This window comes from Micropterus salmoides, unplaced genomic scaffold (assembly GCF_014851395.1).
Source record: "Micropterus salmoides isolate LMB-PRFRI ecotype aquatic unplaced genomic scaffold, ASM1485139v1 Ms_hic_scaffold_1, whole genome shotgun sequence".
In the NCBI taxonomy this organism is placed as follows: Eukaryota; Metazoa; Chordata; class Actinopteri; order Centrarchiformes; family Centrarchidae; genus Micropterus; species Micropterus salmoides.
In genome coordinates this window covers 65,025,861-65,052,729 of record NW_024040040.1, presented here as the reverse complement: position 1 = coordinate 65,052,729, position 26,869 = coordinate 65,025,861, and the positions used below count along the sequence as shown (strand labels likewise).

The 26,869-nt window shown below is 41.9% G+C and overlaps 1 long non-coding RNA gene across 1 annotated transcript; it reads left to right on the top strand.

The window, feature by feature from the left end:
• The first annotated feature begins 10,028 nt into the window (after nt 1-10,028).
• Nucleotides 10,029-10,653, top strand: LOC119899403. Its single transcript, XR_005443835.1, has 2 exons — nt 10,029-10,090; nt 10,205-10,653. It is a non-coding gene; the product is annotated as an uncharacterized LOC119899403 (long non-coding RNA).
• The last annotated feature ends 16,216 nt before the right edge of the window (nt 10,654-26,869 follow it).

The window sequence follows — 26,869 nt, the reverse complement described above, 5'->3', positions numbered from 1 at the left end:
GGCTCTTGGCTCTTTTTACTACGTCGTTCTGAAGCCTGGTCCTGTATTAGTTTTGATTATTGAAGAACGTTTATGTGGGATGTAGCTCAATATAGTCCTTGGAAAAATCATACTTAACTACTGACCAACAATTTAAAATACACTTTTTTTGTCTTTTGATAAATGAGTTGGGACACAGCAAATATGGTCTTAAGTTTCCACCATGTAACACTATTTTTATTTTAAGGTGCAATTGGTGCTCAGTATAACATTGTTTGTTTGCTTGTTCCCTAATACTTCATAAGCCTTTTTATTCTTGAAAATGTCATTGTCTATAGTTTCTTTAAACGCCAGGGGGTTAAGAAATATAACTAAACGTAAAGCTTTATATTCATTTGTTAAACAGCTGAACACAGATTTTTCATTTTGTCAGGAATCTCACTCAAACTCAAAGGAGGAGAATTTTTGGAGATCCCAGTGGGGGAACGATTTATGGTTTTCTCACTGCTCAGAAAGATCAGCTGGTGTCTTAACATTTCACACACAGATACAGATCCAAAAGGTCATTTTATCTGCCAAGTGGTTGGTTACAACAAGATTGTTTAAATCATTTTCAACATCTATGGGTACAATTCTAATTTAGAAAATATCCAATTATTTGTTAAAATAGAAAATAGACTAAAGCATTGGCTAACAAAATTTCCAAATTCTCACATTTTACTTGGAGGAGACTTTAATGTTACTCTAAATTCTGAGATTGACAGATGGCCACCTACAAAAGATAACAATAGAAATGCTTATTTTAAGCTTTTTATGGACAGGTATGATTTAACTGACGTATGGAGAACTAAATTCCTGATATAGTTTCTTTCTCGAATAGACTTCTGGTTAGTATCAAAAAGTATTAAAGAGCAGGATATCTCAGTTAACATTCTTCCCTGTCCCTTAAGCGATCATAAAGCAGTATTCATTTCTATTAAATTATTTTCAGATAATGCTTATAAAGCCAGTTACTGGAAACTAAATAATTCTCTTCTTAAAGTGGTGAGGTTAAACAGAAAATCCCACAGCTGATTAAATATTTTTTTAACAAAGCTGTGGTGGAAAATTTGTTTAGTGTTAATTGGGAGTTATTTAAATATGAATCAGCAAAATGCCTAACGAAGCTTGGTAGAAATCTTGCTAAAATGAGAAAATTAGAGGAACAAAGAGTTTTCACAGGCATTTCGGTAATGTCTCAAATATCACCAGACATCTTAACAGAGGAGGAGTAAATAGAAATTAATCTACAAGAGAGCCTGGATAAAATATATAAAAATAAGGCAGAAGGAGCTTTTATAAGGTCTCGGAAACAGTGATTAGAAGAAGGGGAACAGAATTCTTCATACTTCTTCAAACTGGAAAAGTATCATGCAAAGTTGAATACCATTAATGAGTTAAAAATTGGCAACTCTATAAGAGATGATCAGCATTTAATATCTCATTTTTGTTCCTCCTTTTATGAAAAATTATATACCTCCAGAATATTCTGACGATGATGCTTCAATGTTCCTCAATTCTCTACAAAATACCCCTAAACTCGACAACTCAGAGAGGGATTTTTGTGACCTCCCCTTGTCCCTGGCAGAAGTCAGTCAATGTTTAGAATTGTAAAAGAAGACAAGTCCCCTGGGACAGATCGTCTATCGTCTGAATTTTATAAATTGTTTTCACAGCAGATGGTGCCCTTCTTAAAGTATGAAAGCCAAAACCTTTAATCCCTAAACCACACAAGGACTTATTTTATATCGATAATTGGCGTCCAATTAGCCTATTGAATAATGATTACAAAATGTTGGCCTTGATCTTTGCTAGAAGAATAAAAAAAGTATTAGATTCTATAATTGATGAAACCCAATCAGGCTTTATGCCTAAAAGGCATATCTACAACAACATTAGATTAGTCTTAGATTTAGTTGACTTCACATTTAATTTCAGACGACAGCTTTTTGTTTTTCTTTTCAAGGCTTTTGATACAGTCGAACATAATTTTCTTTATCATTCACTCAAGAAGTTTGGCTTTGGGGATTTCTTTTGTGATGCAATCAAGACGTTCAAATTAAACTTAAAAATGAGACAATAATTTTTAATCCAATTTAGGTTGATTCGTTAACATTTATCTGGATCAGTGTCCTTCAATCACGCTCATCCTCAGCGTCATCCGTGCATCCAGTTCATGTAGTGATTTCGACATTTCTTCTAAACCTTAAAAAATGTGAACTACTGGCTCTTAAAGATTGTGAGGTTGAGTTAATTGCTAATATTCCTGTGAAAAGCTCTATTACTTACTTAGGTATTGTAACTGATAAAAATGAACACCAAAGATGCAAGAATAACCTCACTCCCATTGTTGAAAACATGAAGAAGAAATTTAACCTGTGGCTATTATGTGATCTGTCTTTGAAAGGCAGGATTTTACTCTCAACGGCCGAAGGAATATCAAGAGTAACATACGCTGCTCTATCTATCTATACAGTGGGTACGGAAAGTATTCAGACCCCTTTAAATTTTTCACTCTTTGTTTCATTGCAGCCATTTTCCAAAAATCAAAAAAGTTCATTTTATTTCTCAGTAATGTACATTCAGCACCCCATCTTGACAGAAAAAAAACAGAAATGTAGAAATTTTTGCAAATTTATTAAAAAAGAAAAACTGAAATATCACATGGTCATAAGTATTCAGACCCTTTGCTCAGTATTTAGTAGAAGCACCCTTTTGATCTAATACAGCCATGAGTCGTTTTGGGAAAGATGCAACAAGTTTTTCACATCTGGATTTGGGTATCCTCTGCCATTCCTCCTTGCAGATCCTCTCCAGTTCTGTCAGGTTGGATGGTAAACGTTGGTGGACAGCCATTTTCAGGTCTCTCCAGAGATGCTCAATTGGGTTTAAGTCAGGGCTCTGGCTGGGCCATTCAAGAACAGCCACGGAGTTGTTGTGAAGCCACTCCTTCGTTACTTTAGCGGTGTGCTTAGGGTCATTGTCTTGTTGGAAGGTAAACCTTCGGCCCAGTCTGAGGTCCAGAGCACTCTGGAAAAGGTTTTCGTCCAGGATATCCCTGTCCTTGGCGGCATTCATCTTTCCCTCGATTTCAACCGGTCGTCCTGTCCCTGCAGCTGAAAAACACCCCCACAGCATGATGCTGCCACCACCATGCTTCACTGTTGAGACTGTATTGATTGGATGAGCAGTGCCTGGTTTTCTCCACACATACCGCTTAGAATTAAGGCCAAAAAGTTCTATCTTGGTCTCATCAGACCAGAGGATCTTATTTATCACCATCTTGGAGTCCTTCAGGTGTTTTTTAGCAAACTCCATGCGGGCTTTCATGTGTCTTGCACTGAGGAGAGGCTTCCGTCGGGCCGCTCTGCCATAAAGCCCCGACTGGTGGATTGCTGCAGTGATGGTTGACTTACTACAACTTTCTCCCATCTCCCGACTGCATCTCTGGAGCTCAGCCACAGTGACCTTTGGGTTCTTCTTTACCTCTCTCACCAAGGCTCTTCTCCCCCGATAGCTCAGTTTGGCCGGACGGCCAGCTCTAGGAAGGGTTCTGGTCGTCCCAAACGTCTTCCATTTGAGGATTATGGAGGCCACTGTGCTCTTAGGAACCTTAAGTGCAGCAGAAATTTTTTTGTAACCTTGGCCAGATCTGTGCCTTGCCACAATTCTGTCTCTGAGCTCTTCAGGCAGTTCCTTTGACCTCATGATTCTCATTTGCTCTGACATGCACTGTGAGCTGTAAGGTCTTATATAGACAGGTGTGTGGCTTTCCTAATCAAGTCCAATCAGTATAATCAAACACAGCTGGACTCAAATGAAGGTGTAGAACCATCTCAAGGATGATCAGAAGAAATAGACAGCACCTGAGTTAAATATGAGTGTCACGGCAAAGGGTCTGAATACTTATGACCATGTGATATTTCAGTTTTTCTTTTTTAATAAATTTGCAAAAATTTCTACATTTCTGTTTTTTTTCTGTCAAGATGGGGTGCTGAGTGTACATTACTGAGAAATAAAATGAACTTTTTTGATTTTTGGAAAATGGCTGCAATGAAACAAAGAGTGAAAAATTTAAAGGGGTCTGAATACTTTCCGTACCCACTGTATATAGATCAACAAATGTGCAAAACCATAGATAAAATCCTTTATAATTTTGTATCTTGAATGAATGAGTACAGTAAAGGTGGCCTTAGCTTTCTCGACTTTACTACCTTAAATTTCACTTTCAAGATTAATTGGATTAAGTGGTATTTAAATTGCCCAACCAGCATGTGGAATTTTATTCCCCATTATGTCTTTTCTTCACTTGGTGGTCTCCAGTTCTTGTTGGTATGCACTTATAAAATGAAAAATTCCTCTGAAACTTTCTTCGTTTCACAAACAAATGCTACTGGCTTGGTCCCTAATTTACAAGCACAACTTCACTCCCCATAGGTTTTATATCTGGAACAACAGATATATTTTGTATGAAACAAATCTACCTTTTTTCAGCAGTGGTATGACAATAACATTTTGCTTGTAAATCAATTATTTAACCAACGTGGTCAACTGTATAACTACATTGAATTTATTCATCACTATAGTATCCCTGTTTCACCAAAGGACTTCTCCATCGTCTTTGATGCGATACCTTCAGCTGTCATCTCACTTTTCAAAGGTTTTAATGGATCTGATGATCCCCAACACTGGTGGATGTGAAGAAAACAACTGTTGGGAATATCTGTTTTTCACTGCTACCTAAAAGAAAGAATAAGGCCATTCGTCAACTTTTTCAACAGGACATTAGGAGTACACCCGCTGCTGTGTCATATTGGTCTTCATTTGATGGGAAAAAGTTTGGCTTTTGCCACACAAGTTTTTTTTAACCAATAAAGTCAAAGAGATCTCATTCAGAATGCTTCACAGGTTTTATCCCACTAACTGTTACCTGCAAAAACTGAAAAAGGACTTGGACATCAGCTGTACTTTCTGGGGAGAAATCAATGAAACACTGGTGCATTTATTTTGGTCTTGCCCACGTACCAAGAAACTTTGGAGTAAAGTTTCTCAATTTATTGTTGTCCATATTTACCCTCACTTTGCATTGCGGTGGGAAAATGTATTGTTTGGATTCACTAAACATGACAAAAAAATTATATTCAGAATATTATGTGATAAATGTACTTTTAATTTTATTTGCACAAGTCAAAATTCTTAAAAAGAAACCAAGCTTTTTGGAGCTTGCTGCTAACATTAAGCACTATGTTCTTTCAATATCTGAGTGTAAAAACAAAAAAGCTGTTAAATCATATGACCTCTGTAAGCTTTACAAGATATTTATTTAAATTGTTCTTTTGCTTTTGTTAACATTATACTTTCCTTTCCATAACCCTTGACCTCCCTGGTCTATTTGATATGGACTTTACTGATGTACAGAAGATGTTGTTTTCCTGCTGTATATCCTAATTTTGAATAAAGTTTTGGAGAAAAGAAAAACCCATTAGCACAGTATTAGACTGGCTACAATACATGACATTCACTTTGCTTTATTTAAATTGAAAATTACATTTACAAGATGACCAATCTTAACAATTTAAACATTTCAAACTGAAGTATACAAGGTATTGATTATATACAATCAGAATTGTGTATTTCGTCTTTTTAAAGCTATTATTAGACAATGTTTTAAAAAATGATATGACAAAATTTACCTTTACTTCATTCCTTAACACAGCTATAATTTCATCTTTCACCTTTAAAACAGTCATGGAAATAAGCCAAAATTAATTTGCTCAGACGATGTATCTGTTTTTTCTACATATCACACTATACATACAGTACGATTTTTTCAGTGTTTCCATTCACACTCAAATGCAGCCTGACCACCGAAAGGAAAGCTACTGATCAAAGCAGACAATTTTTTGAATGAATTACCCCTTTCAAATATTTAAATCTTCAATTTTTTCCATTCTGTTCAGTAAATTAAGTTATAACTAAAGTTCAGGAACAAGACTACACCTCTCTCTCTCACTATTCCAACTGCCAATGCTTCACTCATTTCATCCACATCTTTAAAAGTTATTTATAATGTTAGCTCACCTTGACATGGATTACGAGTTGGTTCTCAGCCCCTCAGACTATGATCCACACCATTATCACTCTGTTGTCTCCTAACCTTCTCCGTCCACTCCCACATGGCCAGCCACTCATCCACAGCAACCTCGCTCCGTAGTCCAAGTTCCTCAGCACAGCATTGTCCCTTATTTTTCATCACGCAGCTCCACCCTGACTCCACCAAACATACACAGAAGCCGTTGCTGCCATCACCGATTTCCGGGAGAAATCCGCTCTTCCAGACTCCCAACATCCGACCGCTTGGTCCCTCGATTCTCAGTCCGCAGCCTCACACTGGCCAACCTGCAGCCCCTGATTCTGGCTCCTTCCAAAACCACAACCATCTCCAACTAGATGGTCACCCGACCTTCAGCATGCACTCAAGGAAACGCAAATTTTCTGTTCCTATTGCACCCCCATCCATCCCGCTCCACCCATCAGCAATCCCATGACCACTAGCAATTTCACCTTGGCTTCCGCTGCCCACCCACTTTCAGCCGTGTGCTCCCATTTCGCCTTCTCTTAGACAACAAATCCTCTCAGGTACTTAAATTGACCTTGCACTCCTGTCCCAGCCATCCTTTACACCACCACCAGCCCCAGGGAGCTCTTAACACCCCCATGGCACGACTCAGCTTAGACATCCCTCCCCTTCACGTTCTAGGGAACTCACAGCCGTAGAATTGGCTCAGCATCTTACCATCTGTTCAGTTTTCCCCAACCGCAGGGCTGAGTTGGACGACTACCTCTCCATCATCTTGGATTTGGCTCTGTAGTTCAGCGTCACAAGTTTTTTCACATATAATGTCCTTTTTGCATCCGAGGCTGCAGGCTGCCTCCCACCAACATTGCACAGCCACGTGAGCCAGAGCTCATTCTCGCTTAGTCCAGCAACACAATTTTTCAGGAATCATAAAGCAATATATGCCTCTACAGACATGCTGGGTTTCTAGCTACTCCGGCCACAACCCAAACCAACCCTCTCCATCCCTACCTTCTCATCCCCTTCATCCCTCCCCCTTGACCCCTCCATCCGATCCTTCTTTATATAATAAACTACTTCTTAGACCTCACAACTGGTGGGGTCTTTAGTTAATGGAATGATTTTTATACCACTCCTTTCTCTCTCACTAATCCAACCACCCGTGCCTCTCTAATCCAGTTACCTGCACATACTTCTCTCTAATTTGTCTCAGTTCTCACATTCGTCCCCCCAAACTCCATTTCTCTCTTCTCTCAATGGACAGCACTGTGGCCTGAAACAAGAACTACCTGGTTTAAGACCTCGGTCATCCCAGGCCTTTCTGTGACCTTTTTGCATGTTCTCCCTACGTTTGCGTGGGTTTCCCCCAGGATCTCCGAAATCCTCCAACCACAACGTTATAATTAATAATAATTTTTTAAATTTGAATTTATTTATTTATTTATTTGAATATTCCTCCATAGCTCTGTTCATTTTGGCATAAACCAGATACAACTTCATTTATGTACCGTTGTACCCATTTGTAAAACAAACATTACAAAGTCCCCAACACAGAGTGACTTAAGCTTAAGCTCTGTTAAACTGTTTTTTGGTTACTTTTCTGCAACCACCTCCACATTCAAGTCTGTCTCCTGTGTTGTTGAGTCTGACTGTAGTTTCTGATGTGCTCTGTGTTACAGTGATACAGGGTCAGAATGGCTGGGGAGTGACTTACACCTCTACTCAGATCTGTGCCTTAAAAGGATCAACAGTGGAAATAAGCTGCACCTCACATACCCATCCAGAATAAATGGCCGTGATACTAAAGTTGAGGAAACATTCTGGTTTACTAAACTGCAAGATAAAGAACCTGTGGATCTGAGAACAGACTCAAGATACGCAGGTCGTTTGCAGTACAGTTGTTCTAACAACATCTGCACTCTGAGAATCACAGACCTGAGAGAGAGCGACTCAGCTGAGTACAAGTTCAGGTTCATAACAAACCAGCCAGATCGAAGATATACTGGTTCACCTGGAGTCACTTTGTCTGTCAGAGGTAACATTTTCATTCATATGTTATATTTTCAGCATCTATGTACCGATAATTTAAATGTGTTGTGTGTATATTTTTGAATGTGGATGTTGACAGTTTTGTCTAAAATAACATTCCTGTTCCTTCACAGATCCAGGTCTCCAAGTGCAGGTGAGCAGATCATTCTATTCCACTAAGTCAGAGCTGAAGTGTCACAGCAGCTGTCATCTACCTGATCATTCTTCCTACGTCTGGATCAAGAATGGACAGAAAATTGAGGAAGAAGCACCTTCTTATTCAGACTACTTTTATCCTGCAGACAGCTATTCCTGTGCCCTTAAAGGACATTTTCCTTCTCCATCAGTGTGTGAGTTCACTCCACAATCTTCTAATAATGTGACGCTGTTTTGAACATTTTAGCTGATGTTCTTTATCATGACTTCATGTATCTTTTAAAATAAAATGAATGTGCTGAATAGTGATCCTAATGGGAAATAATTGTATGTGTGATTAACTGATTACATGATTGTCATAATGTTCTATTGTTTATATCTCTGTGTGTGATTCAGTTCCACATAAAGAACAAATATTTCTGTTTTTTCTTCCCAGATCTCCAGGTTCAGGTGATCAGATCAACAGTCTACAAGAATTATACTGAGGCAGAGCTGCTTTGTCACAGCAGTTTTAATGGACTGTTTCAGCGGTGTTAAAATACAAATTAAAATTTTCACAGTATTATAGTCTTCTAGATGTTAATATAAATACAGCAGCATTATTTATAGAAATTAAAAAAATACCACCAATAGAAATCAGTATTCAGATACATGTTGTCAGGGACATGCACAGATATTTTGGTGGGCGGGGCCTCAAGTTAAAAAAGGGAACTTCTCATAATTGTTTATTAAATTATTTTTTAAACGAAACATTAAATATATTAACACAACTCTGACTTTCTTAACAAGTTATTTTAAATTCCTCACACTCATGCAATTGTTTCTAGAAAATAATCAGTTCAAACAGACACCGTGGTCTTCTTTAGTATTCACAAACACACACACACACACACACACACACACACACAATAACTGATGGTGTCATAGACTTAGTTTCACATTTGAGGGAGGGCTGTCTGTATCATGTAAAGATCTATCAGCATACAACAAACTAATAGAATGGATAGTTATTAGATGAGGAGTCTACGATCAAAATGATGAAGTTACTGCTTAAGTCAGGAAACTTTCTGGCAGCTGCTCAAGCCCCTTTTAATGTCTATGTGTGCACGTGCCTGCATGTTGTGATATAACTCATAACTCTCATGTCAAATTTCAGTGATTCAGGAATATTAGACGTATAACATTTTTCATCAAGACAGGATGCATATTGTTAGTCTGTTACTTTAAATTTTTCATGGTAAAGCTTTAAAATGGAGTTACCAGTCTCTGAAGATTTGTTGCCGACAGACTCAACAGACAGACGGTCTTTAGTAGTGGGAAATCTGAAACACATAAGTGCTGCTACGACCACTGACAAATGTGTTTTTGGCTGTCAGTTTCAACAAACAGGATTCAGACCTGGGACAGATCCAGAATCAGCACTATGGACATCCACTTTGTCAAATACTAGAGAATCAAAAAGACACAAACAGAGAAATTTTATGAAAATAGTCAATCGTCTATAACATAGTCTAGCATTTCAGTAATTCATGTTTATACCTTCTACAGATGCTCTGAAGCTTCCCTCTGTGTCAGTGAGTCCCTCTGCTGAGATAGTGGAGGGCAGTTCAGTGACTCTGACCTGCAGCAGTGATGCTAACCCAGCAGCTAAATACACCTGGTACAAGGAGAATGAAGACTCACCAAAAGCATCAGGACAGAACTTCACCATCACTGACTTCAGAGCTGAACACAGTGGGAATTATTACTGTGAAGCCCAGAACAGAAGAGGACGTCATAACTCCACCTTACATCTGATTGTTGTGGCAGGTACGTTTTTACCTGGCTGATTAACAGAAGACGATCTCCTGGCAAAGTGATGAACAAATTCTGCTAATGAGGTCCAGCACAGTTTATCTAATAACTGTCTATCTCCATTTCTAGAGAAATCCTCAGTGATAATAAATATCATCAGGTTGACTCTGGTGGTTGTGACGCCGATTGCTCTGCTTTTTTTCTGTCTGTGGATGAGGTGAAATAAGAATATAAGAATCAACCAGTTCCATCACTGATCTTTTACTTTGAATATTTTCTTTCATAGTTTTGAGTTATAGATTAAGAGGAACAAACATCAAACAAACATCAAACTCGAAGCTAAGTAAATCACAGCATGTACAGTCTATATTTAAACAGTGAAATCAAACAGAAGCCCAGCTCTATCACAGTTTGCTAGTGTTGCAGTGGCTGAATAAACAACTCTGCAGTTTGATCATCATTTCAGTTTCCTCTCACTGCTGCAGAGGGCGACAGTGTACAGAAAGTTTTGGATTTATGTTTATTATTCAGAAAGAAAAGTTTGTAATTATCATTAATGAATAAAAATAAAATGTAAATTTTTTTTGCTCTGACTTATTTCTTACAAATATCCTAAAATAAGGATCATTTCTTGGTTGAGAAATTGTATAAAATGCTTGTGCACCTCAGCCTAAAATGAGGTTCTGGGAAAGTTAGGACAATTTTCTAGTCTGCAAAGGTTTATAAATACAGACCCTGTCCCATCATAGCAATAATATGTCTTTCATAGAGATTGAAGAGATTAATCTCTATCCTGTGTCTTCACAGTATAATGAAATGTGTTGCTTTCATAGGAATGTCTTGCTGGCAGCAGCCAAAGCAACACATCTCTCTGTCTCTCACTTTAAGATGTACTTTTACACTTTTTCTGTGATCAGCAACATTATTAGACATGGAAAACTTGTCTGTTAAACTATTGGTGCATTGACCACAATGAAGTGACATCCATTATTTTCTGAGATTTACTGTGTAGTTTTCAAGAATAGCATGGCTATAAGATAGATAAGATTATTTATCTGGAGGGAAATTGTTGTGCAGCAGTTGCAATGCAAAATAGGAACAAATGCAAATATAAAATTAAATAAATAAATAAAATATCAATGTGCAATTCCAAAATACCCAACATATCAGGTGACCTGTAGGGATCACACTTGGTGACATATACAGTGAGGAAAATAAGTATTTGATCACCCTGCTATTTTGCAAGTTCTCCCACTTAGAAATCATGGAGAGGTCTGAAATTGTCATCGTAGGTGCATGTCCACTGTGAGAGACATAATCTAAAAAACAAAATCACAATGTGTGATTTTTTAACTATTCATTTGTATGATACAGCTGCAAATAAGTATTTGAACACCTGAGAAAATCAATGTTAATATTTGGTACAGTAGCCTTTGTTTGCAATTACAGAGGTCAAACGTTTCCTGTAGTTTTTCACCAGGTTTGCACACACCGCAGGAGGGATTTTGGCCCACTCCCCACACTTCTCTAGATCAGTCAGGTTTCTGGGTCGCTGAGAAACACGGAGTTTGAGCTCCCTCCAAAGATTCTCTATTGGGTTTAGGTCTGGAGACTGGCTAGGCCACGCCAGAACCTTGATATGCTTCTTACAGAGCCACTCCTTGGTTATCCTGGCTGTGTGCTTCGGGTCACTGTCATGTTGGAAGACCCGGCCTTGACCCATCTTCAATGCTCTAACTGAGGGAAGGAGGTTGTTCCCCAAAATCTCGCAATACATGGCCCCGGTCATCCTCTCCTTAATACAGTGCAGTCGCCCTGTCCCATGTGCAGAAAAACACCCCCAAAGCATGATGCTACCACCCCCATGCTTCACAGTAGGGATGGTGTTCTTGGGATGGTACTCATCATTCTTCTTCCTCCAAACACGGTTAGTGGAATTATGACCAAAAAGTTCTATTCTGGTCTCATCTGACCACATGACTTTCTCCCATGACTCCTCTGGATCATCCAAATGGTCATTGGCAAACTGAAGACGGGCCTTGACATGTGCTGGTTTAAGCAGGGGAACCTTCCGTGCCATGCGTGATTTCAAACCATGACGTCTTAGTGTATTACCAACAGTAACCTTGGAAACGGTGGTCCCAGCTCTTTTCAGGTCATTGACCAGCTCCTCCCGTGTAGTTCTGGGCTGATTTCTCACTTTTCTTAGGATCATTGAGACCCCACGAGGTGAGATCTTGCATGGAGCCCCAGTCCGAGGGAGATTGACAGTCATGTTTAGCTTCTTCCATTTTCTAATGATTGCTCCAACAGTGGACTTTTTTTCACCAAGCTGCTTGGCAATTTCCCCGTAGCCCTTTCCAGCCTTGTGGAGGTGTACAATTTTGTCTCTAGTGTCTTTGGACAGCTCTTTGGTCTTGGCCATGTTAGTAGTTGGATTCTTACTGATTGTATGGGGTGGACAGGTGTCTTTATGCAGCTAACACCTCAAACAGGTGCATCTAATTTAGGATAATAAATGGAGTGGAGGACATTTTGAAGGCAGACTAACAGGTCTTTGAGAGTCAGAATTCTAGCTGATAGACAGGTGTTCAAATACTTATTTGCAGCTGTATCACACAAATAAAATGTTAAAAAATCATACATTGTGATTTCTGGATTATTTTTTTTTTAGATTATGTCTCTCACAGTGGACATGCACCTACGATGACAATTTCAGACCCCTCCATGATTTCTAAGTGGGAGAACTTGCAAAATAGCAGGGTGATCAAATACTTATTTTCCTCACTGTATATATATGAGAGAGAGAGAGATGTGTGTAGGCTATGTATTGTACGTACTATATGGACATAGGCCTATTTCAGGGGGGCTGAAGCTATACCCTACAACAAAGGGTCTGAAAATGAGTTTTTTATAAGAAAATAAGTTTTTTTTGTCTGCCTTGAGCCATCATTTAATGTTAATAATGTAATTTAATGTTTGATATATTTATGTATGCATGCACAAAGGACTCAAGTCTTTTATATCTCCAACTTACTAAACAACCGGGTGATTAAATTGAAGATGCACAATCAAAATATATCATTACTCTTTATGTCAGCCACGATAAGAAAGAAGCACATTAGACAGGCACAGAGTAAAATAAGTTGCTTGATGAGCAGTGGACAAGAAGTCACTTTATAATAATTCAACAGAAAGATAATTTGAGTGAAGTCATGGCATTAAATAATATCATATAACGTTCACCAAAGAGTAGGCTATTATCCAGCTCAATTCAAAGCCCAACGTTCAACCACCAGTGAATGAGTCCTTATCCCACTTCCAATCTCCTCAAGAGTCCACAGCTCAAAGAAACACTCCGCTTCCCAGCAAGGAAACAAAAAATACTGAGTTTCAATTCAAAAGTTGGCTGACGAAAAAAAAAAGTGCTGCCTCTAGTGTCTAATAGACAAGCTTAGTGATTCTCCGACAACACCAGAGTTACTTTCCGTAGTTCGGCCGCTGCTGCTGGTAAGCAGCGCACTCAGGACGTACTGGCCGGCACTCAGGACGCACTGGCTGTCACTCAGGACTCACTGGCTGTCACTCAGGACTCACTGGCTGTCACTCAGGACTCACTGGTTGGCACTCAGGACGCACTGGCTGTCACACAGGACGCACTGGCTGTCACTCAGGACTCACTGGTTGGCACTCAGGACGCACTGGCTGTCACACAGGACGCACTGGTTGGCACTCAGGACGTACTGGTTGTCACTCAGGACGCACTGGCTGTCACTCAGGACTCACTGGCTGGCACTCAGGACGCACTGGCTGTCACTCAGGACGCACTGGTTGGCACTCAGGACGCACTGGCTGGCACTCAGGACGCACTGGCTGGCACTCAGGACGCACTGGTTGTCACTCAGGACTCACTGGCTGGCACTCAGGACTCACTGGTTGGCACTCAGGACGCACTGGCTGTCACACAGGACGCACTGGTTGGCACTCAGGACGCACTGGTTGTCACTCAGGACTCACTGGTTGGCACTCAGGACGCACTGGCTGGCACTCAGGACGCACTGGTTGTCACTCAGGACTCACTGGTTGGCACTCAGGACGCACTGGTTGTCACTCAGGACGCACTGGTTGGCACTCAGGACGCACTGGCTGGCACTCAGGACGCACTGGTTGTCACTCAGGACTCACTGGTTGGCACTCAGGACGCACTGGTTGTCACTCAGGACGCACTGGTTGGCACTCAGGACGCACTGGTTGTCACTCAGGACGCACTGGTTGGCACTCAGGACGCACTGGCTGGCACTCAGGACGCACTGGTTGTCACTCAGGACGCACTGGCCGGCACTCAGGACTCACTGGCCGGCATTCAGGACGCACTGGCCGGCATTCAGGACGCACTGGCCGGCATTCAGGACGCACTGGCTGTCACTCAGGACTCACTGGCCGGCATTCAGGACGCACTGGCCGGCACTCAGGACGCACTGGCTGTCACTCAGGACTCACTGGTTGGCACTCAGGACGCACTGGCTGTCACACAGGACGCACTGGTTGGCACTCAGGACGCACTGGCTGTCACTCAGGACGCACTGGTTGGCACTCAGGACTCACTGGTTGGCACTCAGGACGCACTGGCTGGCACTCAGGACGCACTGGTTGGCACTCAGGACGCACTGGTTGGCACTCAGGACGCACTGGCTGGCACTCAGGACGCACTGGTTGTCACTCAGGACGCACTGGCTGGCACTCAGGACGCACTGGCTGTCACTCAGGACGCACTGGTTGGCACTCAGGACGCACTGGTTGTCACTCAGGACGCACTGGCTGGCACTCAGGACGCACTGGCTGGCACTCAGGACGCACTGGCTGGCACTCAGGACGCACTGATTGTCACTCAGGACGCACTGGTTGGCACTCAGGACGCACTGGCTGGCACTCAGGACGCACTGATTGGCACTCAGGACGCACTGGTTGTCACTCAGGACGCACTGGTTGGCACTCAGGACGCACTGGTTGTCACTCAGGACTCACTGGTTGGCACTCAGGACGCACTGGTTGTCACTCAGGACTCACTGGTTGGCACTCAGGACTCACTGGTTGTCACTCAGGACGCACTGGCTGGCACTCAGGACGCACTGGTTGTCACTCAGGACTCACTGGTTGGCACTCAGGACGCACTGGCTGGCACTCAGGACGCACTGGTTGTCACTCAGGACTCACTGGTTGGCACTCAGGACGCACTGGTTGTCACTCAGGACTCACTGGTTGGCACTCAGGACTCACTGGCTGGCACTCAGGACGCACTGGTTGGCACTCAGGACTCACTGGTTGGCACTCAGGACGCACTGGCTGGCACTCAGGACGCACTGGTTGTCACTCAGGACGCACTGGCCGGCACTCAGGACGCACTGGCCGTCACTCAGGACTCACTGGCCGGCATTCAGGACGCACTGGCTGTCACTCAGGACTCACTGGTTGGCACTCAGGACGCACTGGCTGTCACACAGGACGCACTGGTTGTCACTCAGGACTCACTGGTTGGCACTCAGGACGCACTGGTTGGCACTCAGGACTCACTGGTTGGCACTCAGGACGCACTGGTTGGCACTCAGGACGCACTGGTTGTCACTCAGGACTCACTGGCCGGCACTCAGGACGCACTGGTTGTCACTCAGGACTCACTGGTTGGCACTCAGGACGCACTGGCTGGCACTCAGGACGTACTGGTTGTCACTCTGGACGCACTGGCCGGCATTCAGGACGCACTGGCCGTCACTCAGGACTCACTGGCCGGCATTCAGGACGCACTGGCCGGCACTCAGGACGCACTGGCTGTCACTCAGGACTCACTGGCCGGCATTCAGGACGCACTGGCCGGCACTCAGGACGCACTGGCTGGCACTCAGGACGTACTGGTTGTCACTCTGGACGCACTGGCCGGCATTCAGGACGCACTGGCCGTCACTCAGGACTCACTGGCCGGCATTCAGGACGCACTGGCCGGCACTCAGGACGCACTGGCTGTCACTCAGGACTCACTGGTTGGCACTCAGGACGCACTGGCTGTCACACAGGACGCACTGGCTGGCACTCAGGACGCACTGGTTGTCACTCAGGACGCACTGGTTGGCACTCAGGACGCACTGGCTGGCACTCAGGACGCACTGGTTGGCACTCAGGACGCACTGGTTGGCACTCAGGACGCACTGGCTGGCACTCAGGACGCACTGGCTGGCACTCAGGACGCACTGGTTGTCACTCAGGACGCACTGGTTGGCACTCAGGACGCACTGGTTGGCACTCAGGACGCACTGGCTGGCACTCAGGACGCACTGGCTGGCACTCAGGACGCACTGGTTGTCACTCAGGACTCACTGGTTGGCACTCAGGACGCACTGGTTGTCACTCAGGACTCACTGGTTGGCACTCAGGACGCACTGGTTGGCACTCAGGACGCACTGGTTGTCACTCAGGACTCACTGGTTGGCACTCAGGACTCACTGGTTGGCACTCAGGACGCACTGGTTGTCACTCAGGACTCACTGGTTGGCACTCAGGACGCACTGGTTGGCACTCAGGACGCACTGGTTGTCACTCAGGACTCACTGGTTGGCACTCAGGACGCACTGGCTGGCACTCAGGACTCACTGGTTGGCACTCAGGACGCACTGGTTGTCACTCAGGACTCACTGGTTGGCACTCAGGACGCACTGGTTGGCACTCAGGACGCACTGGTTGTCACTCAGGACTCACTGGTTGGCACTCAGGACGCACTGGCTGGCACTCAGGACGCACTGGTTGTCACTCAGGACGCACTGGTTGGCACTCAGGACGCACTGGTTGGCACTCAGGACTCACTGGCTGGCACTCAGGACTCACTGGCTGGCACTCAGGACGCACTGGTTGGCACTCAGGACTCACTGGCTGGCACTCAGGACTCACTGGCTGGCACTCAGGACTCACTGGTTGGCACTCAGGACGCACTGGCTGGCACTCAGGACTCACTGGTTGGCACTCAGGACGCACTGGCTGGCACTCAGGACGCACTGGCTGGCACTCAGGACGCACTGGCTGGCACTCAGGACGCACTGGCTGGCACTCAGGACTCACTGGCTGTCATGGACTGTGCTTCTTCCGGACTCGTGAGTTTGGTTGGAAACGCCACCACAGATATTCCCTGAGCTGACTGTGCTGAAGCTGTGTGCGTGTGTAGCGTGTGTGACGCAGGCACGTGCGCCAATCGCTGAATTAATGTGTCTTTCTGTTCTTTCCCTGTCCCTCAAAGTGGCTGATAGCCTGAAGGTGGCTCGTGCAAAGTCATTCCCTGCCCCTACCCCACACCTGATCTCATAGAAAATATCTTGCAATTACGAGAAAGAAGCGGTAGCCTAAATATGAGATCGGGATCTGTAGCCTAATTATGAGAAAGGTTAAGGAAGCTTATCATCGCTGAACAAGGCCTATAACCTTTACTGAAAGGACAATAATTGCGCTATTAGATTTAATCTGCTTTTATTTCCTTCTCTGTATGAGACACTGGGAATCACTGATGTTATTTAATGTGGATGGCATTATTATTAGTAGCCTATGTCTACATTGCACATACAGTATAGTCTGTCTCAACAATGACTGCGGTCAAGCCAGCCCTGCTTTGTTTTGTGATGTGTTTTCTAGGCATTACGGTCACAACAGGTCTCAGCAGATTTCTAAATAGTGAGCTTCTGGTGAACATGATGTAATATTCAATATGTGTGGCAGAAATGAAAGGTGGAATGGAATAATTAAATAAACGGTATTATAATATCTAAAAATGTCTGATTTTCACTGATTTTTTCTAAATTCAGATTGATATTTAAAGAAAACGTCCTTTTTCCACTGACTCAGTATCACTTCAGAGTGATAGCAGACCCCTTAAAATTGTCCCTCAGTCAATATCAGAGCTATCTGGATTTCAAAATGTAAACAAAGGAAAACAATAAATACCCTTCAAAGGTCACACAGAGTGAAACTGTAAGCTGTTGTTAAATGACTGTTACTCGCTTAACTTTAGCTATGTTTACTTGAGGAAATGGAAAGAGAAGATTTTAGTTGGCAATGGAAAACAGTCTAGTTAGTCTAATTAAAATCTTATATTTCAAAACAATATCAGTCAAATCAGTTAATGTCACAGTGTCCCTGTTAATGCTGTTGCACCTGCATATTCTTCTATTCATTGACCAGATGGATATTCAAAGATATTTAAGGAGAGAGAGAAGCAGGAGATTGGCAGGGCAGCTGATTCTGAGGGGGCATATACCCACAGGTACCGAATAACACATATAATAAATATAAATGAAATAATGAATTAATAAATATGATAAATGAAAGCACTACATATAGTAATCGTTACTGCAGTGAAAAATGTAGTTGTACCTGTGCCGTTTTTCTGTCAGGTGTACATAGTCAAACACTGCACACTAATAGAGGCATATGTGTCTCCAGAAGTTCACTAGTGCTGTGGTTCTCAAACGTTTTCACATCAATGACCCCTAAACTGACATCAGACCAAGGACCCCCATTTGAGAAGATTTTGTCCCAAGGTCCCTCATCTGATTGCATTTTTGTTTTTAAATGTTTTATTACAAAAAGTGTATGAAACCTATGACCAAAATAGTCATACATTCTGTCTTTGTGTTACTTATGGATGGACTGATAGTGAAAAGAATTTATTCCCATTTTTGCTGGGGACCCCCTGAAACCCTCTCACTTTGAGAACCACTGCACTAGTGACCATTTCTTGCACATACAAGAGTCATGATGAAGATGTTGAATCAAAATTTGGTCCTGAACAAAGTCATCCATGGCAGAATCCTTTGAATATTTTCAGTCCTGCATGTTTGCACATCGCTCTGTTTCTTTGCAAGTTACTGCCAACAACTGTCGATCAGTGGAAATGTGTGTAACCATCAGCAGGAATGTGTAATGCTTTAGTCCTGTGATGATGCGTGAATGTTTGTCCTCCTCCTGCAAGAGACCAACACAACTGGGACTCACTCATAAAACATCGCTGTTTCTGCATCATGCAAAACAATTAAGAATAATAAAGATTCTAAGAAAAAAACTTTTTTTCCCCCATTTCAACTTGGACACTTGAGTTTAACAGACATTCATCTGTGCATAATGTAAAGAGGAAGGAAGCATAATGTGCATAATGTAAAGAGGAAGGAAGCATAATGTGCATAATTTAAAGCAGCTTTTAACACGTCAGTGTCTGTTAAACAAACCCAGAGAGACAAACTGGTCAAAGACCACATCCTCCCCTTTAATTAGGAATGTTTACAGGGACTTACTGACATACAGGATTTCTCATGTATCTGATGTACCTGCTGATGTGACTTAACAGACGTAAGGAGCAGCTATGAGTTTAACAGCAGCAGCGAGTGGATTTGTTGTCCTTCTCCTCTCTGTACAAGGTACTGTACATCTCCATTTATACTGTGAAGCATTTGGCACATTTGATGTGTGGTGTTATGAAACGTGGTGTGATCTCTGCAACACCAGACATTTACTTCTTTTTCTTTCCAACAGAGAGCTGCGTCAGTTTTTTACACCAGCAGCATCTCTATATGTTTAACAATGTAAACTTTATAAACTCAAGTTCACAAAATGTTGATTATGAACAATCTGAATTGTGTCGACTTTTGAAAGCCATCACCAGTCAAATGCTTAAAATATTATCTGATACAGTTTACCTCATAAACACAGCAATACATTTAACTGCCACTTTTATAAAAAGTTGAAATAATTAGCAACAAGTAGTTGACAAACAGCATGGATAAACAGCTGAAGTATTTGACTAAAGGTACTGGATAATCTAATGTTGATGACGAGGAGTGAGTGTATAAGTTCATCTGACCTGGAGTTTCTGACAAAAACGGTTTGGAACGACTCCAAGTTACTTCACTGATCTGTAATTTGGTCTCCCTATTATCACGTTCCTTGTCTTAACTTCTGTGTAAATTATGTGTATTGGTGGGAAATTTACTATAAATAATTTGTAATCACTGGTGTTAAAGGTGCTGAATACAGGAAATACATTTTGATCTGCTATACTAATATCTCACTTACTCACTCTTAGTACTATGTTCTGAGGGCCACTCTGTATATCCAGACCTTATAAACCTTTTGGGGCTTGACATTAACACCCCCAACCTGCCAAATGAGGGTGGATTTCCGTCGTGGCGGGTAACACAGTGACTCCCACTAGCCACTTCGTAGGGTGGTGAATAGTAGTCTCAATGTGACACTACGACACTACAACTCCCATGAGTACTACCTGCACATAGTGTTTGCTCATTGGTCCATTAGTGAAGCCTATTGTCTTGTGCGCTACTGACCGACCACACTGTAAACAAGAAGACGTTGTGGAGATTAAAGTAGCAGACGGCCGTGGTGGCCTGAGTGCTGTGTTGGTCTGACGGTAATTATCAACTTAACCAGCGGCAGCGATGACAAAGCAAGTTTTTTTAATAGCAGGAGAGTCCACACAACTGTCTCACTCTCTCACCTCTCTCGCGAGGGTGTGTTCGCCAAATATGACATCCATTATATTCCAAATATTTATTATTTATTATCCAATATTATTTATTTTATATTAACACTGATATATTACATGTATTTGAGATATTTTCATATCATAGGTTTGCTATCTATTCAAATACTGTTCTTATTGAAACGATCGTTTTAAAACGGGCAGATAAAGGCTATAATTCGGAGGAATAAGTAATAAAACAGTTTTACCAAAGTTGTTATAATTATTTTAAGGCACACTACGTTTTTAATTAAGTTATTGTAATAATCCTAGTTGAAGTGAAAGGTTTTTAGTCCGTGAAATTTTTCTCCCTCAAACAGCAAGAACGAAGTGAACAGAGCAACTTTAGTTTATCTGTGTGTAGAAGTAAAGTTAGCTGTGGGCACAGTGTTGGCAGCTAAAGTTACTTCTACTGGCCACACACAGCAATATACAACTACTGTGCTGCTCACGTGACAAATGCCAGTAGGCCGGCCAACCTCTGGGCCGGTGGGCCGCCTTCCTTAGCCTATACTTTTTTACTAATAATGAAAAAGTTGGCAGAAGGTTGAGCGACTGCTGTGTTTTCACCTCACATTTTAGTATCGCCTCAGCTGCTTGGAACCTCGACGGAGGTGATACGAAAAAAGTACCTGGTAGCAGGAACAGGTACAACTTTTCCGTAATGGAAAACCAAACAAAGGCGAGTCGAAAGGGGCTATAGACCTGCAGACCGTCGGCCTCCCATCTGCTTTTAACATGGTTGCATGCACACACACATCAGCACAGCATTCAGTCAGTGCGTGAGTGTGCGTGGCCAACAGTGTGGAGAAAAATTCACAGGAGAAGAGGAAAAGAGAAAAGGCAGATTTGAGGCAGACAAAAGCCAGAAGGAAAGTGCTGTAAAATGCTGTAAATTATCTTCATGATTAAGGGACATGCTGGTGTTTATAAAATAAAATAACATAGTAGTAGGGCTGCCCTCATTTCACATCATATCGTCATATCACAACTACCTTTCCAGAGTTGATCGTATGTTTTAATAAAAGTTTTCATGCCGTATGAAAGCAGAAGATCCATTTGTATGGGAATAATCTGGAAAATAAAGACCTGTGTACTCGTTTTGTATCTCCAGTTACTCAGAGCTACTGCAGAGCTTCATGATGATAAACATAAATCCAGTCCCAGCTCTGAGGAAATGCAGATGCAAAACAAACAATCCAACATCCAAACGCTATGTTTCTCTGGACAGCCCCCCGAAGCCAATTAACCACAGCCATCACCGAGTGTGTGCCTAAACTTAAGCCATTGATTATGCATGTCGACCGGTTAACCCTACAGCTGCGCACATTAACCTCCTTCGTGTTGCTGTGCATTACCACCACCACTCCACTAGAAGGCGCTGTCACAAAAGAACTAGAAATTCGATCCCAGGATTGCGGCGGTCCTGAAACTGCAGCCTCCGGTACTGCAGCTACATAATATTGGCTGGAGCCCTAACTACAATATTCTTGTTCACACTTACTGCTGCTGGTGTTAGAATGACATTTTGCACATAAAAAAGAAGCAAAGTACTGTAACTGACAGAATTACCAAATATAAACCCATTAACTGTTACTCTACTGCTTACTCAAATGCTTGCTGTGACTCTGTCACACTTGTCTCTTCACAACTGTTGATGTCACATTAGCTTATCGTGCCTTCTTCACTGATCAAAACAGTTATCTTGACATCATCAGGGGATACATATAGAGAATGTTAACTCTCTGCAGTCCAGCACTAATGATGTTCACCCTAAATACAGGCATGTATATGTGTTTATGTAGAGACACAGCATGCCTTGACATGAGTAAAGCAGATTTGCAGAGGGCCCATTTACTGGAGCTTTTCAGGGGCCCAGTCATTTCTGTGGGCAGGCCAGTGTACAACCATAGGTCTCTGGAGGCTGAGCAAAGGTCAGGGCACAAGAGACTGCAGAGACACTAAAATATAACACAGTATTTCAAACAAAACATCTTTCTTACTCAAAATGTTTGTACTTTTTTACTTCTTCACACTTTTCTCACAACAAAATATTCCTGTAATGGTGGCTCATTTCCAAAGTTAAGAATCTCTGCCCAGTGGCCACGATGCACAATGTCAGGATCCTGGATCCAGCTCACCTAATTGGAATGTAGTCCTTACCTCTGCCAAGGAGGTTATGTTTTCTGTGCCATTTGTCTGTTTGTCTGTCAGCAGTGATGAATGAACTTGCAATGTCAGAGGCACACAGAATGCTGCTGACAATCTGAGACAATCTGTTCTTGCTGCTATTGTGTCACACAGAGGCCGCCTGCAGAGCTCCAAGATAACAGCCAGGCTTTATCAACCAAAACAATAAGCTCAGAACCGGTTTATTGCCAAGTAGGTTTTAATTTACAAGGAATTTGTTTTGGTATATTAGTGCATAAACAATAATTAGATAATAAAGTAAAAGCAAATAGAAATCAAGTATGGTAACCACAGCTGTTTGCTAACAATGTAATTAATACTTGTAATAATAATAATAATAATAATAATAATACATTTTATTTATAGGCGCATTTCTGAATACTCAAGGTCACCTCACAAAACATAATAAAACAATACAGCAATAATCGATAAAATTAACAACTAAAATTACAGTGCATAAAATCAGGGTACAAAACAACTGGAAACAAAGAAAGTGAGTCAATGTTGCGGATGTCTGGTGGAAGAGAGTTCCAGAGACGAGGGGCAGAGCGTCTGAAGGCTCTGAGCCCCATGGTAGTCAAACGAGCAGGAGGTACAGTGAGGTGAACAGAAGAAGAAGAGTACGGGTGGGGGTGTTAATATGAAGGAGGTCAGTGACGTACCGAGGAGCGAGGTTATGAATGGCCTTGAAGGTCAGGAGCAGACTGGCCGGCTGGCTCGCAACCGATGCATTCTTGGTAAAATGGGTGTGTCACCCAAGAGGAATTTGAACCGTTCTTGGCGAAAGGCGAACTTGTGCATTGGAACAGTACTTAGGCCACAAAAGATGACGTTGCACAAGAACACAAGAACAGGACACATGAATGCAGACTAAGAAAGACCCTCCCATTTTTCACATGTGGTCCTAATCCTCTTCTGTACAGGTGTAATATCAATTACCCCCTGTGCTTTTCCTGATATGAGCAGCCAAAATGTCTGCTGTGAAAAACATCTATTTAACTCAAAATGATCTCAAGCTTTTAAAAGGTGTATCATGAAGAACTCTTTGTAACAGCGACTGCAATAAATAAGATTCTGGGCTTTTTAAAGCTGGTCATGGTTACCTTTCTGAAACATCTCCAAACATTTCTGTCTCCTGGTGTTGAGTCTGACTGTAGTTTCTGATGTGCTCTGTGTTACAGTGATTCAGGGTCAGAATGACTGGGGAGTGACTTACACCTCTACTCAGATCTGTGCCTTAAAAGGATCAACAGTGGAAATAAGCTGCACCCTCACATACCCATCCAGAATAAATGGCCATGATACTAAAGTTGAGGAAACATTCTGGTTTACTAAACTGCAAGATAAAAAACATGTGGATCTGAGAACAGACTCAAGATACGCAGGTCGTTTGCAGTACAGTTGTTCTAACAACATCTGCACTCTGAGAATCACAGACCTGAGAGAGAGCGACTCAGCTGAGTACAAGTTCAGGTTCAAAACAAACCAGCCAGGTGGAAGATTTACTGGTTCACCTGGAGTCACTTTGTCTGTCAGAGGTAACATTTTTGTTGGAAACCATGTAAGTTAGCTCCAAATGCTCAACGTTTGGGAAACACTACAGTGAATCTTGTATGCCTTTTATCATGTGTGTAAAATGAAAGCTCAATCTAAAATTATATTGTTGTTTCTTTACAGATACAGGTTTCCAGGTGCAAGTGAGCAGCTCACAGTCATGCATGTTTTACACGTGTACATGGTCACAGCTTAAGTGTCTCAGCAGCTGTAGTCTACGTAATCAAACCTCCTACATCTGGTACAAGAATGGGCAGAAAATTAAGGAAGAAGCACCTTCTTATTCAGACTACTTTTATCCTGCAGACAGCTATTCCTGTGCCCTTAAAGGACATTTTCCTTCTCCGTCAGTGTGTGAGTTCACTCCACAATCTTCTAATAATGTGACGCTGTTTTGAAAATTTTAGCTGATGTTCTTTATCATGACTTCATGTATCTTTTAAAATAAGCAAACTCATCCACAGCAATACAACCAGCTGTGAATTACTGCAGTAAAGACTATAGTTTTAATAATCATCAAAATATTTCATTTTCAGGTGGCCATGGTCATTCATGCAACAGAGTGACTTACACTGACAGAAGCATCTGTGCCTTCAAAGGCTCATCAGTGGACATTTCTTGTATTTACAACAGTTATTACACAGATATCAGATCTAAATTCTGGTTCAGTCCTGAACGTAGTCTTCAGTGGCAGAATCCCTCACAGCCTGAGGACCTTAGTGAAGACTCCCAGTATGCAGGTCGTGTTCAGGTCCTTGAAACAGAGAGAGGACGCTCCACTCTGAGAATCACTGACCTGAGAGAGAGCGACTCAGCTGAGTATCACTTCAAATTCAACACATGGAGCTTTGAATGGAGGAGTAGTTTACCTGGTACAACTCTGACTGTCACAGGTACTGATGAACACAAACTGTAACAGCACATTTAAACTATCTGATGACACGTGAATGTGCTGAATAGTGATCCTGATGGGAAATAATTGTTTGTGTGATTAACTGATTACATGATTGTCATAATGTTCTATTGTTTATATCTCTGTGTGTGATTCAGTTCCACATAAAGAACAAATATTTCTGTTTTTCCTTCACAGATCCAGATCTCCAGGTTCAGGTGATCAGATCAACAGTCTACCAGAATTATACTGAGGCAGAGCTGCTTTGTTACAGCAGCTGTCGTCTACCTGATCATCCTTCCTACGTCTGGTTCAAGAATGGACAGAAAATGGAAAGCGTGGAGACATCTTCTTATAAAGATCAGTTTTATCCCAGATACATCATACAACATAATAATGGAAAACTCCCTATAATAATCTCCTCGACACAATGTGATTCTTTAGAGGACATATTTTTATTTTATTATGATTATATTTTATTCTTTGGATTATTGCTTGACTGATTTGATTTAGGATTCATCCTGAAGGTGGCCACTATACAGCTCTTCAAATCATTTCACAGGAAGGCTTGAAAAACGTGAGTTTAATATCTTGCCAGTTGTGTGTAGAAAACCACAGGAGGTCAATCACCTGTTTCTCAACATGCCTGATATTGTGTTGAAAGATGTGATGTCACTAGTGCTTTGCCAACCAAATGGACATTGCACACGGCTCCCCTCTAAGTAAAGCCATGTAAGTTGAAATGAACTTGCACTTGCCAAAACTTGAAAATATTTCTGCCCACATCACTCCTAACGGCAGCTGCTCCAGTCCAGGGCTTCAAACGCTAATGGAGACACTGAAGGTTGATGCTTCTTTAATACACTTAACGTTCCTACTTCTGAGTTTCGTAATTAAGATTTCTTTTACCTAAAATGAGCAATCTGATGCTAGCTAGCTGATAGTCCACACTACTTTTCACCGCTTGCCTATATCATTTTGGATTAGTTATTGAAGAGATACATTTTGACATCAATATTAATAATAATAATAATAATAATATAATAATAATTACTTTATTCAGGACTCAAAATGGAAGGTCCATAGTACACAGAAAAAACAAGATGAAATAACAATAGTTACAACATAACAATAAATATACAGTACATTGATAAAAATTTATTAAAAGTCAATTTCCTTTAAGGCAAATATAGGGTTCATTATTTCATCAAAGTACAGTAAATGTTAAAAACCAAGTTTGTTATTTCAAACGTATTCAGTTTCAGTTTTATTTATAGAACGCCCAATTCATAGGAAAAGTCATCTCATTGCATTTTTTATGTAGAGCAGATGTAGACCATACTTTTCATATTACTGAGACCTAAAAAATCCCAATTCCCCAACAATGTATGACTACTGCTTTACTGAGTGTAGATTACATTTCATTCATAGTCAATATGAGCAGAGCAAAGGAGACATTTGCTAAGAAAGAGGAAGTTGAAACTGACCTGGGGAAAAAGTCCTAAATGCCTAAAAACAGGCCTGTAAACAAATATTGATAAGTTGTCTCTCTTTTGTCCCCAGATGCTCCAAAGCTTCCCTCTGTGTCAGTGAG